This window comes from Protopterus annectens, chromosome 12.part0 (assembly GCF_019279795.1).
Source record: "Protopterus annectens isolate FY-2018-M chromosome 12.part0, PAN1.0, whole genome shotgun sequence".
NCBI lineage: Eukaryota > Metazoa > Chordata > Ceratodontiformes > Protopteridae > Protopterus > Protopterus annectens.
The window spans coordinates 210,475,578-210,491,799 of NC_056746.1; the positions used below are offsets into that span (position 1 = coordinate 210,475,578).

General features: G+C 39.2%; 1 protein-coding gene across 1 annotated transcript in view; it reads left to right on the forward strand.

Annotated features, from left to right (window-relative positions):
- The window catches only part of LOC122816453 (uromodulin-like), a 559,619-nt gene that overhangs the window by 322,328 nt on the left and 221,069 nt on the right, over positions 1–16,222 (forward strand). The window lies entirely within an intron of this gene.

Genomic DNA, 16,222 nt, shown 5'->3' on the forward strand with positions numbered 1-16,222 from the left:
CATTCTATTTATAACCGTGTCAAGGTTTAAGTCTCCCGCCTTGTGGTTCTGAGGGATCTAGATTTTTGAGGTGAAGCATATTCATCAAATCTGGGTTTGACATGGCCTTATATGTCAGGCACAGGTCACCTCTGAGCAAGCGGTATGAGACTGAATAGAGCTGGAGTTCTTTCAGTCGGGCAGCATAAGACATATTTTTGAGACCCTTTATCCTTTTGGTGAGGAACTTTTGGGGCCTTTCAAGCTGCAGCAGGTGTCTGGTCAGATACATTCGAACGGGCATTGTACTCAATCATAGGTCTAATGAGTGATGAGTACAGGGGACGATGACCTCCCTTGATCTAGATGTGAATCCCTTCATGATCAGGTGGGTGATATAGAAGGTTTTCCTAACTACTTTAGCAACATGAGTGTCAAGGCTACTGTCAACCTGGGTCCCCAGATCTCTGATGACTTTTCTGTGCTCAGTGGATTGCCACCTATATGGTAGCTAGGGGTAACCTTGTTTTTCCCGAAGGGTATGACTATGCATTTTTGGCGCTTAACTTCAGGCCATGGCTCTGGCACCAGTTATCCATTTCTGTGAGGCCCTTCTGGAGGATATCTGTGTCAGATGTGTTCGACTAGTTTGCAGTCATCTGCAAACTTTGTCAGCCATAACCCTCCTGTGTTTGCTTGTACTTCAGAAAAGTAGATGCCGAACAAGAGTGGACCCAGGACTGAGCCCTGTGGGACACCACTTGTGACAGGCTTTGAGTCTGACATGGCTCCAGCAACTCTGACCCTGTGGGTTCTGTCACTTAGCCAGTTTGCAACCCATCTTGTGATGTATGGGTTTACATTCAAGCTGATGAGTTTTTCGATGATACCTGAGTGGGGTATCGTGTCAAGGCCTTTGCCAGGTCGAGGTAGGCTGTATGGACTGCCTTTCCCTCATCAATGGCCTTGGTGACTGTCTCGAAAAAGTCAACCAAGTTTAAGAGGCAGGATCTGCCTTTGACAAAGCCAAACTGGGTTGGATCCAAAGTCTGCAAGTTCCCTATGTCTTTATTTATGAGTTCCATTATGATCCTCTCCATGGCTTTGCAGATAAGGCTTGTCAAACTAATGGGGCGGTAATTTCCAGGGTCTGTGGAGGCACTGCCCTTATGAAGTGGGACCACAGTATCCTGAGGTGAGGCTAAGATTAAACAGCTGTCCTAACTGTGGGTTTAATTCCTCGTTGAGTTCATGAAGCACAGGGGACACCATCCGGTCCCATGGATGCTGTGTTTTTGCCTTAGTGAGGGCAGTTCTCACCTGGGCGTTGGAGATGTTTGGGGGCTACAATCCTCTGGAATAGATATCTCTCCTTTTGGGGAGGGGAGAAGTTTGCACTGAACCTGTCAGCCAGTATGTTGGCAATGTGTGTAGGTTCAGTAATTTTCACATCATTTTGAACTAATTCTGAGCATATCTGGGAGTTTCCTCCTAGGTTTCTAACATAGCTAAAGAAGGCCTTATGATTCTCTTTAGAGTCCTTGGCGATTTTTCTCTCAAAATTTGCCTTGGATGATTTTATGAGAGCTCTTAGTTTTTACTTATAATGATCAAAGGTGTCTTACCTTTCAAGGATTTTGCTCTATCTTGTAGTAGCTTCCTCCTTTTGTTGTAGAGCTTGTTTATGGCTGGGGTCCACCAGACTGGATGCTTGCCTTTGGTACAGAGAGTCTTAGTTTTGTTTGGGATTGCCTGATCCATGCAGTCCTGTAGGTGCTGGTAGAAGGCATTTGTAAGTGATTCAGCGGTTTGAGTAATGTTTACCACTGGCTCAGGGGCCTTAAAGGAGACCACACTAGTTTTAGAAGTGTAAAATCGGCTTTTGAGAAGTTTTTCACTGTGGTCTTTTTTGTTTCAGGTGGGCGGGATGAGGACCTCCAGCGAGATTAGTTTATGATCTGATCTCACCAGTGAGGGGTATACTTCCAGTGTTGAACATTTTGATCCCATGTTCGTGATGATGAGATCAAGTATGTTTTCTCCTCTTGTGGGGATGGTGACTAGTTGTTCCATGGCATTTGAGTTTATGAACTCCAGGAATCTTTGGGTTAGAGTGTTCGGGCTTGAGTAGTGTTCCCAGTCTATATTAGGGTAGTTGAAGTCACCTAGTATGATGGTGTTTGGAGATACATTTATCCAATGTTTTCAGGAAGGCCATGTGAGGTTCCCGAGTTTGAGAGGGTGGCCTGTAACATGCTACAAATTGCAGAGCAGTCTTGCCTATGGTTAATTGCACCTGGATGGTCTCCGATGCATACCAACCTTGAGGTGTGGGTGTCCTTTATGAATATGGACACCCCTCCTTCTTGGTGTTTTCCGGAATTTTGGGGCGGGACGCATGATTTGAGGTGAAACCTGTTAGTGCTGGGGTGCTCTCAGGAGCCTTGAACCAGGTTTCTGTCACAGCACAGACATTGATGTTCTCCATATTGAGAAGGGCCTCGAGTGCGTGCATCTTGAGATTGAGACTTCTGGCATTGAGCAGCATTACCCTTAGTTTTTTCCTTTTGGTGTTCTAGGGTGGTAGGTTTAGAATTTGAGCCTTGCCTAAAAAGGCACTATGGGGTGGCAAGAGCCTTTGCCAATATCCGGAAGCCCAGGGTGACAGGTGCAAGCCCCCTTATGGCAGCGTGGCTTGTCCAGCATGTCATCCCAGGCAGACAGACATTGGATCCCTTTGAATGACACCAGAATTTAAGCCAATTATTAAAGCTGATCATCTTATCACTGTATTGTGGCATCATTCTAGGTGAAGGTAGGATACTGCTCAAGGTCAGGGTCATACCTGCCTGGGCTACATAATCAGAGAGCTCCTCGATGTCCCTTTTCATGTAGTCTCAGGTCGCTGACACCAGCGTGGACAATGACTGAGTACCTGCTGTTGAGAGACCTGAGTGCTTGCCAGGCAGCTTACTGTGACCTTCTCTTTACTCAGTCTGGTGGCGGGACGTCAGTGTGTCTGACTATGGAATCACCAATGACAAGTGTGTCTGGCATTTTGTTTGGCCTTAAGGGCTGTGACTGTTTGACACTCTGACTGTGTGGTCTATGTGCTGCATGTGTTGGGTCGTGAGGTGGTAGTTGTTTGGGTGTCTGCTTTGGTGGCCTCTGCTGTTTTGGTAAATTTTTGATCAGAGCCTCCAGTATGTCTTTGTGTGAGTATGTGTATGATTTGAAGTTGTGATGGTACCATGTGTGACTGGGTATGTATTGTGTGTGGTTACCTTCTCCTCCTGTCTGGTCTTGCCAGTCCTATGTTGAGAGAGCTCAGCCTCCAGTTTGGCCGTATAGTTGCATCTCATGTATTTGTGTTTTGTGGGAGAAGGAGAGGATTGTCTGTGTACATGAGGCAGTTTTAACATTGCCTCAATATTCCCAGGTTCACCAGTTGAGCTGGAGAGGACACTAGCAACTGATCCCTCGACATACTAGAAGTAGTAGATAAAGAGACTTTCAAAGGACTCCGGGGAAAGTGGGTTTTAGGCTGGTGGGGTACTATCTATAATAAGAGTGCTTTATCAAGGTGCAAGTACTGTAGGAGTAAGTGCTAGGCTTTACAGATAGAGAATAGTCTACTTGGGAATCAGGTAGAGATGAACTTTTCAGCTATAGGATATGCTGGTTAGATCAGCAGTAAAGCTCAAGGAAGGTAGTTCTAAGGGAAAATTGGAAGAGTGGAATTTAGATGGCCCAAATAGTTTAACCTTGTTTAACGCTGCTCTTGTGTGCAACAGTGAGCATGTTTTATAGCAGGGGGCTGAAAGGAGCTAGGAATTGGCCCAAAACGACCAATGGACTACTAGTTTCTGGCTGAAACTTCACCAAATCAGACAAACAGTGCTTCCCACTCCCACTGGTAAGCAAAGAAACTTCCCTCCTTCCTAATAAGGCAATGGTATTGTACAGACCTGTGTCTGGCATGCAAGGTATCCTCTGACCCAATTCTGATAGATTTACTGCACATCAGCAAGTCTCAGTCTAGCAATATAAACCTCTTCTGAAACATCAACAGAATGGCTTAGAGGGACAGGTTTATCTCACAGAGTATACCACTGGTCTGGAACAGACTCCCCATTTATATAAAACAAAGCTCATCCCTTTCCATATTGAAGAACAACTTGGAACTATGGATGAGAAACATAAAATGTACCATCCTGCACTACTAATGGCTAGAGGCAATTCCTAAATGTTTAAGTCCCCTCAAATCATCAATGGTATGATCCCAGTTACTCTTACTAGGGGTACTATAAGCCAGTCTAACACAAAATGGGATAGGTTAATTCAAGCCAAAAAAAGGGAAACTGGCTAGGCTTAAAGTGGCCCATAAGGGCAGATAGTCTAGTACTTATCTATGAGCCTATAAGTAGATGCCAAACAAGAAAGGGTCTAACACTTAGCCCTGTGATACACCACTGGTAACTTTTTGCTTTCAGAAGTGGCACATGTAACTCTAACCACATAGATTCTGCCAGCCAACCATTTAGCTAGCCACCTAAAAATGTCAGGATTTACATTCAGATTTACAAGTCTGCATGGGAAATAGTACCAAAGGCCTTGGCCAGGCCTAGATATGCTGTACGCACTACATAAACACTGTCCACTGCTTCAGTTACTTTTACAAAGAAATTAATGAGGTTAAAGAGGCCAGATCTACCTTTGAAAAAGCTGAGCTGATGAGGGTCGAGGGTTAAGAGATTTTCAATGTCCAGATTAATGTGGTCTGAGAGGATCCATTCCATAGCTTTGTATATGAGGCTAGTAAGACTAATAGGCCTGTAGTTACTTGCATCCATGGTCAGGCCACCCTTGTGTAAAGCCATTACAATGGCTGCTTTCTTCTTCTTCTTTATTCAGCTTTTCCCATTAGATGTCATCCAACCTTCCACAGAAGGCACACACACACACTCATACCTAGGGCCAATCTAGAGTGTCCAATCCACCTGCAGCATGTCTTTGGAATGTGGGAGGAAATCGGAGCACCCAGAGGAAACCCACATGACCTCCATCGCAGGGAGGACATGCAGACTCCACACAGAAGGCACCCTAGCTGATTAGGGGGTTAAGATAGCCCATATTTGGCAATAAAAATCAGGCAGCCTGGTACATTATCAGGGCCCATGGACGAGGTGTTCGTAGTCCATAGTAATTAAATGGGGTGGCTTGGATTGTGGAATCTGTGGAATAGTTATAACTGTAAGTGGTATAAAATTTGAACTAAATTTGTCAGCTATGATATTAGCTATTACTGTAAGAAAAAATTTGTGCACTGTTACTGTGAACTAGCTAAAAGCAGTGTTGGGTGTTAGTTCTAAACTTCCTGACATAGCTAAAGAAAGATTTGTAGTTACCTTTGGTTTTAGTGGCTATTCTAAACTCATATTTAGCTTTGAGCTTCCTTAAGCTCTTTATTAGTTTGCTTAACTGTGCTCTTTAGGGAGGTAGAATGAGGCCTCCTGTAAGCATTAACCAATTTTCTTTGCTTGTCACATAATTTATTTACATGAGTATTCTGCCATAGGGATTTTTTTTTAAATTTTTTATTCTATTTGGCACAGCGCCAGACTGTCTTGTCAATACAGCTATTTAAGTGGGAATAGAAGTGAGGGACATAGATAGCAGCTTTAGCAAATAGGATCCATTGGAGGAGTTTTACAGTTGAAGTCTCTAAACACAGAGGTATTTGCAGGTGAAATACCACTAGTTTTAAAGGAAAGGTCAAAAACTGTGGTCTAATTTAACAAGGCAGGATGATACATATAGAGATGTGCAAGAAGTGGCCATATTCGTGAGGACTATATCAAGGTTCTTGAAAAAGCAGCATGAAGATAAACTATTTGTAAAAGCGAGTTAGCATTTATAATGATAGGAAGGCATTAGGCAAGCCTACCATTGACAGCTTAGGTCAGTCAGCTTATTGGTAGATAGTAGTTCCCCAGTAGGAAGGCATTGGTTTAATGGGGGTTTCAGCTAATGTGATTAGATAACTATCATGCTTAGAAGGGGACATAGAGAGATTTCTATAACTAGCTATGAAGTGGTAATTAGTTTTGTTTATAGTAATTTGGACATCTAGGAGTTGAAATGTGGTATTCTTTGAATCTGTAGTGAGGTGATGATATCCTTGACAAATACTGATACTCCCCCACAATTGCCAGTGGGTCTGATGACTTCATAGGCATGATACCCATGAATACAGGGAGGGTCTTCATTGCTCTTAATCCATGTGTCTGTAACCAAGTGCGGGCATTTTTTGTTTAGATTCATAGCATTTAGTAGAGCCACCATTTTCTAAATTAGAATTTACTAAGTGGGAATGTTGATCAGATGGACTTTCCCTAAAAAGACACTTCAGGGACAGCAATGGCTTTAGCCAAAATGTGAAAGCCTTGGTAAAAGAGATACAGACCATCCCTGGCAAAGCAGGAAGTCTTGTCAGCCATCTCACTCCAAGCTGACACATTCTGGATCTCCCTAGAATGACACCAGCTACATAGTCAATTATTAAAGCTGACAATCTTGGGTCTGAATCTTGGCATCATTCTGGCTGATGGCAAAATACCACTCAAGACCAATGTCTTTCTTGCCTCAGACACATGCATAGCAAGTTCTATCATGGACTTCTGCATATCCTTCTAGGTACAGCACCTAATGTCATTTACCTGCATGTGGACTGCTATCAGGTCCCGTTTATATTTGTCAGGTTGTAGGGATCTTGTTACATCCCATATCCTCACTCCAGAAAGACAGTTAATTGTTACCCTATTCTTATCCAGCTTGGTGTCCTTAATGCATGACAGCAGAGTCACTTATCATTAAAACAACACTATGGCTAGATGCAGTCTTAGTGGGCTATAATGACTGGACGTCTGCGCTCTTGTGATCTTCAGAGGTACTGAAGGGTGAAGATGGGCATAGTGCTGTGTGGAATAATGTCTGAGGTTTCTTAGTCTTTAGCCTGGGAGGCTTAGGCAGTATTATCTTAACAACCTTCGCATAAGTTTGTTTAATGGAAGTGTTCTGTGCTGTGTGTATGCGTGTTGTGCTTATTAAATATGTTCTGAGGTGAGAAAGTAACCTCCAAGTTAAATAAGTGCTAACACCTCTCACCTATTGAATCACTGTGAGGTAGCAATGAATGTTTTTTGGTAAGATATTACACTGGCTCAAAATACTTAGGGCTATCAGGCTAGTTACAGAATGGACAAAAGCTGACTGAGATTTCGTATTGGCTAGTGCAGATGAAGGAGATATAACAATGCAGGGTAGGTTAGTAAGTTACTATTGGTATAAGAAGGAGGGGGATAGCTAACTGGACTAGAAAAAGGTGATGCAATGGGATATGGTGATAATACAAGGGATACAGGAATGTGAGGTGTGATTTCTGCAGTATTCACAAGTGAAAAAAATGAAATATAAAAGTTAGAGATGTAGAATCGATAAGGTAATCAGAAACAAACAGAAATTTAAATCAAGTAGTTTTACCCAGTAGAGCAATGTAGTTTCTACCCAATTAGTAAATGAGCAATAGAGAGTGCAAGCCAATGGATCTGAGTTCAGTAACTGTAACAGATATGAGTACAGTATCAGAATATTAGTCGGCCAAATAATAAAAGCATATCGCAAAGATGATTCTGTTCTCACTACTGCAGCATGCAGAGCATCACCTTTAAATGCACACCATTCCATAGCAAAGAATATATTTAGCTCCAAAACTGAGCATGAACTGTATTTAGCAACTTTCCGTTCAAGTTCCAATACACATAAAAATACAGACTACTGAAAATAAAATATACAGGTTTGTTTTTTGCAAACTCTTGCAGCCGTTATTGTGACCTACTAACACACTTCTGTTGGCTGCTTGTAAATAGTTTATATACAACCCCCCCTTAGACAATGTTTTCAGTGTTCCCCATTAAAAACAGAACTAGAAATTAGGCAATAAAACAGTTCTCCCAGGGATAATCTTGAAGAAATTCTTTCTCTTGTTAGAGCCCATTTTAAAATCACAATAGGGCAAATACTATTTTCCAAATTTAGCACTTCTATATAAAATCTTCAAATTGTTGTGAAAAAGCAACATACCTTGGAAGCATTTAAGATTAAACTAAATAAGCACATTTTAATTGAAGCTTCTTCTACTTACTTTCAATAAAATGGGTAGAAAGTTCCTTTTAAATTGATATGGGTAGAAAGTTGTCATTCTGTGTCACTTTCAAGACAGATTAATCGAATGTCTGAACACCCAATTTATTTTGCATTTATAGAACCTAAATTGAGTACTAAATTTCTCTGATACACTTGCTCTATTAGATTGAACAAAATGTATATATTCTGCTTTTATATAGCTACATTATCTTTTGTCTACAAAAACATAACCTCTCCACTGCTCCTGTGGGACCCAGAGAAAGGGTTGGGTGGTTACTCTACTTATCTGGTCATCAAACTGAAAATAAATAAATTGTTCTGCTTAAGCAGGAGTACAAATGGGAACCAACTGATGTGAAAGATGAGGGGCAGAGATTATGGGTAATACCCCTGCAGCATCATATCTGTCAATATGCTGCACCACTCCTTTCCCAGCCCGAACTGTCCCCGTATACTGCTATCAGACAAACAGTAAAATATTGCATTCAGTTCTGCAGCGTATTCACAAACCATCTGGTGTCACTAGAGAAAATATAAAGATTCCACTCAAACAAGTTTTGAACAGCTTCTAGGCTTGTCTTCTAGCCAAAGACTACAGTAACTGTCTCTCTTCTCTGTATCTCATCCCCTTTAGAGGACATATGTAGTTAAACTGTGAACTAACATCGAGTGGCACGGTGCCTGGGCATTTTTTTTGGGGGGGGCTAGGCTTGTAAAGGCTTCAGGGCCATTAGCCTAGTACATACCTATGAGCCTATGAAAGTTGTTGAAATAGAAGATCAATTGGTAGGAATCATCCATTTCAAAAACTTTAGAAAATGGGTTGAAAGAGAGAGAAGGCAGAGTAAAAACTGTAATAGTGTGTCCCCCAACGTTAGAAGGGGAATAACTGTGGATGTCCTCTAAAAATAAGGATAAGTCTCACTGGATAAAGAAGGTTTAATAAATATGTAGAAGTGGTGAAGTTGTAAAATATTACTGAATTTCATATGCCAATCAGGTACCTTATTAAAATCAAGTAGAGAGAGACAGTCTGCTGGCCCAACTCATGTTTCCTATAAATTGATAGTCTGTTGTCACATGCCTTTCACTTGCAATAAATGTGTTAGTAATTAAGTTATTACAAATTTTAGTTTGTGAATGCATTTGATATGCACTTTATTAAAACTTAGAAAACTTTTCTAAGGCGACTCTTAGGCCTATGATATTTTGTCTGCACAGCATTATCCTTAGCAGCCCGTACTGATAGCCAGTTGCTATCCTCTAGTTATCTAGCACAGCCTCATTTCTGAAGAAAGTGTTAAATCAATGCATAAGATCTGTGGGGCCAATGGGAGATCTGGTCCTGAATGTTAATGTCTGGAAGAAGCCAAACCTTAAAAAAGAACAACTGGAATAGTTGTAAATTAATTGCATGGACTTAAAAGTATCACAAACAGAAGTCCAATGCCACAGGTGGTAGCCAAATAATTTATTCTTTAACAAAATGAGCGCTTTCATCTTGAAAGACAAGACTTCATAAGATAACTTCATAACAATGTGCTTAATCATTTTATACCATGTGCCATTAATATAATTAAAACCCAATTAAGATTTTAAAGTCATATAGTCCCTTGTCAACCATCAACAAGAAACTTACTAACATCTCCCTGTTATGTGTCAATTCATAAATATCATTTGAAACACATCATTTATATGTTTATTGTCATTCATTTATTTTAGTTAAAAATAGGGACAACAATGGACATTTATAAAACAATTATAACATATAAAGCATGGATGAATCACTCAACATACACACTATTTGTACCTACACTTCCACTGCTTTTGCCAAAAACACTGGTTTGATGGTAATGTACTCATTCAAACCTGGGGGAAAATTAGATCTCAACCTTAACTGCCACTTCAATTCTTTATTTAACAACACGTTTTTAACATCACCCCCTGTATTGTTTATTCCAACCATGTCTATTATGCCAAATTTAAAACCTGTAAAACCAGCACATATTAAGGAATGTTTGTACAGTGCACTAGCCTCCTTTTTATTTTTAATGTCATATGAATGTTCATACATTCTGTCCTTCAAAGCCCTCTCAGTTTTTCCAACATAAAATGCTAGACAGTTTGTACATGTTGCTAGATACGCTACCATTTTTGTATTACAATTCCCCTTACAATATTTCACTCTACTATGCATCCCATTTTGTAGTATAATACTATTTTTCTTAAAAATGTTTGAACATTGCTTTACAATGACCACATACAGTGGTCGCCTTCTTAATACTAAAATTTAATTTTTGCATCTGTTCATAAATTCTCTTAAAATTAATTCCAGTCCTATATGTGAAAATAGTTTCAAGTCCCACCACATCAAACAATTCCTTGTTTGTTTTGAACATATTCCAGTTTTTTCTAATGATGTCAATGAACGTTCCTGTGAATCCATTGAACTCAGTTACACAAGCTTTTTTGAATTTTTTATTGTTTTCACTATTCTTATCTAAAAAACCACTGGGATGACCCAACAGTGGTTTATATCTAATGCTCCAACCACTTGTTACTTCGTCTATGACCGTATGCACCTTCTCTCCCGGGTAACCCCTTTCAATGAACATGTTGGTTAAATTGTACAATTCCTTATGCAGTTCTTCTTTCTCTGAGGTCATCCTTGCAATGTGGACTGCCTGTCCTTTAACAAGGCTAAGTTTCTGAGCCATGGGATGATTGCTGGTGTAATGTAAATAACTGTTACACCAAGTCTCTTTTCTATATATTTTTGACTGAAAACCTTGCGGTGTTAAAATAATAGTAGTATCCAAATAATTAATACTTGTACTATTTCATTCATGTGTAAATTTAAAATATGTGGTGCTCTTGTTTAAATATTCCATAAACTAATCCATTGATTCTTTACTTCCATCCCAAAGGACAAAAATATCGTCCAAGAACCTAACGTAAAGTCTTATAAACTTAAAAAAGGAACCATTGAATACATGACACCGCTCCCATTCCAACATGACCAGATTAGCATATATGGGAGCACATGCTGCACCCATTGCCACACCACTCATTTGCCGGTAATATTCACCCTGAAATTCTACATAGTTATAATCTAGTACTACTTCCATTAATTCAAGAATTAACTGGATTTGGTCCTTTGGTAATATAGAATGTTTGTGTACACTTTCACTAAACATTTGATGCCCCTCCACTCTAGGTATACTGGTGAACAGATCTTTTACATCTATTGTGAGAAAATACAAATTTTCCTTCCATATTTCCTGTGTTAATTGCCCTAAAAATTCCCAAGAATCCTTAATAAGGTGATCCGTCTTTAATGGGATTTCCTTTGTCCAATGGCCCACGTATATAGCTAAGGGGTGTGTTTTGGAGTTTTTGGCTGATACTATGGGTCTGAAAGGAGTATTTTTTACACACTTGTGTACCTTAGGTATCCCGAAAATATTCGGAATAATAGGATGTATTTGCTTTAAAAAATTATATGTTTTTCCATCTATCCTGTTCTCAGTCAGATACTCTTCCAATAAAGAATCTATTCTGTCATAGGCTATCATTATTTCATTTCTGGAAACTGATGAATATGTATTAGTGTCCAACAAGATATTAGTTATGACATCATTGTATTCTTCTGACCCTTAGATAACTATGCTGCCCCCTCTTATCGAGCTTCATAATACGTATATCTGTTTTTCTTTTCAGTTTTTCCAGCAACCATTTCTCTTTTTTTATTTAAATTGTTCCCCTCACTGTTGCTTTTACTGTTGTTGTATGACCCATACACTTCGTCAGTCACCTGTTTTTCAAACATCAAAAGGACTGGATGCAAAGGGGGGTTGAATACACTTTTTCTACAGGGACCCTTTCCAACTTTATTTTCTTCCATACTTCCATCCTTGTATATCATTTCCAAATTTTGCTTAAAAAAGAACAACTCAACAGTTTAAAAGTTGTCATTAAACAATTATTATTGTTTTTACAGATAGGTAGTAAATGCATATCAAACTCATCTGTTTTTTTAAATTGTTTACAAGTTGTCTATCTGTAAAAAATCTGAATAAATTAACAATCAGGCAGTTAACTTGTCTGTAAATGCAGTTTATGACAGCTTGTAAATTGCCAAGCTGCTCTTTTTTGAAAGTAACAATGAATCATTAGGTTTCCTCATTAATAAACATCTGTTGCAACCTAAAAATTGATTACTACATTAAGAAGAAAAGTTTGCTAGTTTATAAGATATCAAGGAAATAATCAAGATTGTCTACATAGAATAGAGGCATTGAATGGGTTTGTTGTCCAGGGCATCAACTTGCTTTGCTACAACTCTCTGTAATAAATAGTTCAGTCATATGCTTATCTAATTCATGGTATTAATTTACACAGTTTTCTATTAACACTGCCATCCAGTCTAATCATTTTACCAGGTTTGCAGACTTTAAATTTTCCATCTTAAATTTGTCATCTGCTTGAGATACAAACTAATTATACTGGTGTATTCTCATGTATGGCAAGTTTTTCAATGCTCACAAATGTTTACTTAGAATACAATATAATAAGTTGCTCTATGTCTAAACCATTTTCACTTGCCTTTCTCTATGCCATATATCCTGTACACCTATTAGACAATTTAGTTTTACCTTGGAATTTCCTAGTTTATTCAGCATTTCCCACTAATGTATCCTTCCTTTTTCTACTTCACTCTAATACACACACATGCATACTTTCATACCTTCTCTCAGATTTTTCATATTGAAATCCACTTTCTTACTTAGAGTTGTAGCTGTCTGTCCATATATGCTATAATTTTTGGTTATGGCTATCTTAAGGTCCTTGCTTGCTAATTCTTTCTTATTATACACCCACTATATTATGGATACCTCTACTTGTTCACACTTTAATTTGTATATCCGATTACACTCATAAGTTGCCTTGCATTCCCTATAGTTCAGTGCAAATAGATGTTGTCCCGGTCCACTTCAATAAACTCACATCACACCGAATGACATTTGACAACCTTTATTAAACTTCCATAACATTGATAACTAATATTTATTAATTACAGATGAACATAGTATTGTTGATTTAATCACAGCATATCATCCATGTAATGTTAATGAGGACTGTGTGACCATATTCATCCTGACCCCTCACTTTACTTATGAAGCAGCATCCAACAACTCACTTCATATACCATTTATTGAATTATACCTCCAACCAAATAAACAGCGTCCTTACCTCCATTTGCTTATTTATCAAGCAACCTCCAACTGCTCACTTTCCACTCATTGACATGAACATCCAAACATCAGAGGGGGAACAGAAGAGGGCAAGCCTGTCCCTATTCTCTGCCCACCAGCCTGACCACACTGTTCCCCCTCCCTCATACCAAAAATTTGTCAAACATAACCACCCATAAAAGAAGGACTAAGTCAAACAAAATTCGGTGTTCCAAATCCACCCTAAACCAAACAGGTTCCCTATCATCAACCCAACACCCTGTCATATAACTACCCAAAACCACTAGTTGACTAAATGGTTAAAATAATCCACTGATTCCTCCCCAATACTGTAATACTCATAATTTGTATAACTTCTGCACCTTAATTAACTCTCCTGTACCCTAACTACCAATAATATCCTAATGAGTCCCAGAGCCTTACATGCCAAAGTCAACTCCAAAACATTACCCAATGCCTCGTGAAACCATACAAGGGCACTTACCACCAGCTTGCTTAGCTGTAACCCTATTTCTCACCCAATATGTAATAACAAAAATTGAACTTTCCTTTCAAAAGTCCCACTATGTAATATAACCAAAAATATAATAACCCACCCCAACAGAACCATTACCTTCAATTCCATTTCCTTAGACCACTGAGTGGTGCACACTCTGCACTCCCCTGTCTAGGACATCATTGCACACTACTCTAGCGACTGGAACCTCTACCGTAAGAACCTCCATCACCTCTCAAGCCTGCTTCCTTCTTCTCACCTTCAACATCTGCTTCCTTCAGGCCACTGACTGCTGTTATTCTGCCCTTCCCACACCTGTAAAAAAATAAATAAATAAATTCAGTGCACTCATATCAAAACTTCGTACTTACAGCTCCCACTGAAACACTATATCCTTCCTGCCTGTTGAAACAATTTACCTAAGTCTGAAATATACTAAGATTTCCAACTTATTGGTGTAGTGTAAATCTCAATAAGTGTGCTGTTGGACAGTTGTACTGCCATGGTCCTAAGTATGTTCGTAGAATACCATCTTAACATTTGGTTTACATTAAATATGCTGCTGACTAGGCAAAAGGATCCGCTCCAGTAACAACAATGTATTTACCACTGAACTTATTATCTACTAATGATGAGCAACACATTAGTGTTCTGACTTGGGTACTGCGTTTAATACCAGAAATACTTTAAATTATGAAATTAGAATTGTCATTGTCCCTCAACTAATGTTTTGCTAACCTGGACTAGATTAACTATTTGTGCCTCTGAAAACCGTAATCCACCTCGCATGCAGACCTCAGTATCCTCCACCGTTTGCATCATACGTGTGGATGCACCACCTCTAAACCATCCCATGGCATCACCTGTACATATTGAATACTTCCGTAACTACCCATATCCCTCAAGTGTTCTTTTATGTCGAGGATCAGTCCTCATTTGTACCATAAAAGTTCATGTTAGTCGATGTTCCATATTTAGATATGTCACACATTTGTCAATTTACTGATCTCGATAGTGAATAGCACTGAATCATATTATGTTCTTAACTGGCCCATGAAAGAAGTATAACTAGCAAACTCTTCAGCCCCAGCTATTTTATAGTGGTAGTATTATTTAGGTTCTCAGTCTTAAACTAAATTTTAAGAGTCACGGTAAACACAGTAACTATTATAATATTTTGTAAATTTAAAATCTCAGCAACCACTCAAATTATACACATACTGTCAGCATCATCTCTGGGTGAGAGCTTTCATATGAGGCTACAAGTTCCATCTTTGTTACTTGCTTGTTGAGATATTTAGAAAATGTAAAACTTGTATCTATATAAAATAATATCATAAGACAGTTTATATGTGTGACGCCCATGCCCTGGCCCAGAAATCAAGGAGCCTCAATCCTCACCACTGACACCAGAGAGGGTGACTCCTGTAAGAGGAAAAGATAACTAATACACACAGTAAAGTACAATTTCCCTTAAGTACACACAGAGATCACAGTCAGTCTGGGGCAGGTTGCTCCCTTGCTCAACAGGTCCCCAATAAGACTCCCCACTGGCACAGCTATAGGGTCCAGATTTCAGCCTAGCTGGCAAGCTAACCTCCATTACCCTCTCTGTCCAACCAGTGCTTCGTGTCCCTGCCCAGGTAGCTGACACACACCCACACTTTGAGATAAGTATTTATACAACTTCACAGACACTCCTGGGAAAGGCTGACACAGATTTTCCAGCTGTGCCCCTTTACCCAGGCTATACAGTAGTAATTTCTGCCACCACCAGCTAATATTATTATCAGCTACTAAAAGGCCCTTGAAAGGGTGTCCAATTATTACTGTGCAATATTATTATCCAATTAATAATGTGACTATTCAATCTAAGGCTTATTTTAGAGTGGCCTACTACAATGAACTCTATAAATATGCAATGTACTCTAGAGCCTACTTCTCTGTACAAACCAGCCACAGGTAAAGGTTTTTAAAATATTTAATAATAAATAATTAAAACACAAGACAATACTACTACACCACAGAGATATCAAAGAGTTCAGAGATCACACAGAAACTTAAAACAATACAGTAGGACAGGTCTGATGTCAAAGAAAAACACTTAATCTAACTTTCTAATCTTTAGCTAATCTTAAGAGAAAACACAGTGCTATAATCCTACTTACATACATAAAGAGCATAATAAGCAGTGCTGGGTTGATGGTCCAAGACAAATGCTTTCAGTCTCTCACTGAACAATAGTTTTTAAAACACTAACAAACAGCTCTGCTAAGGCCCTCCCAAA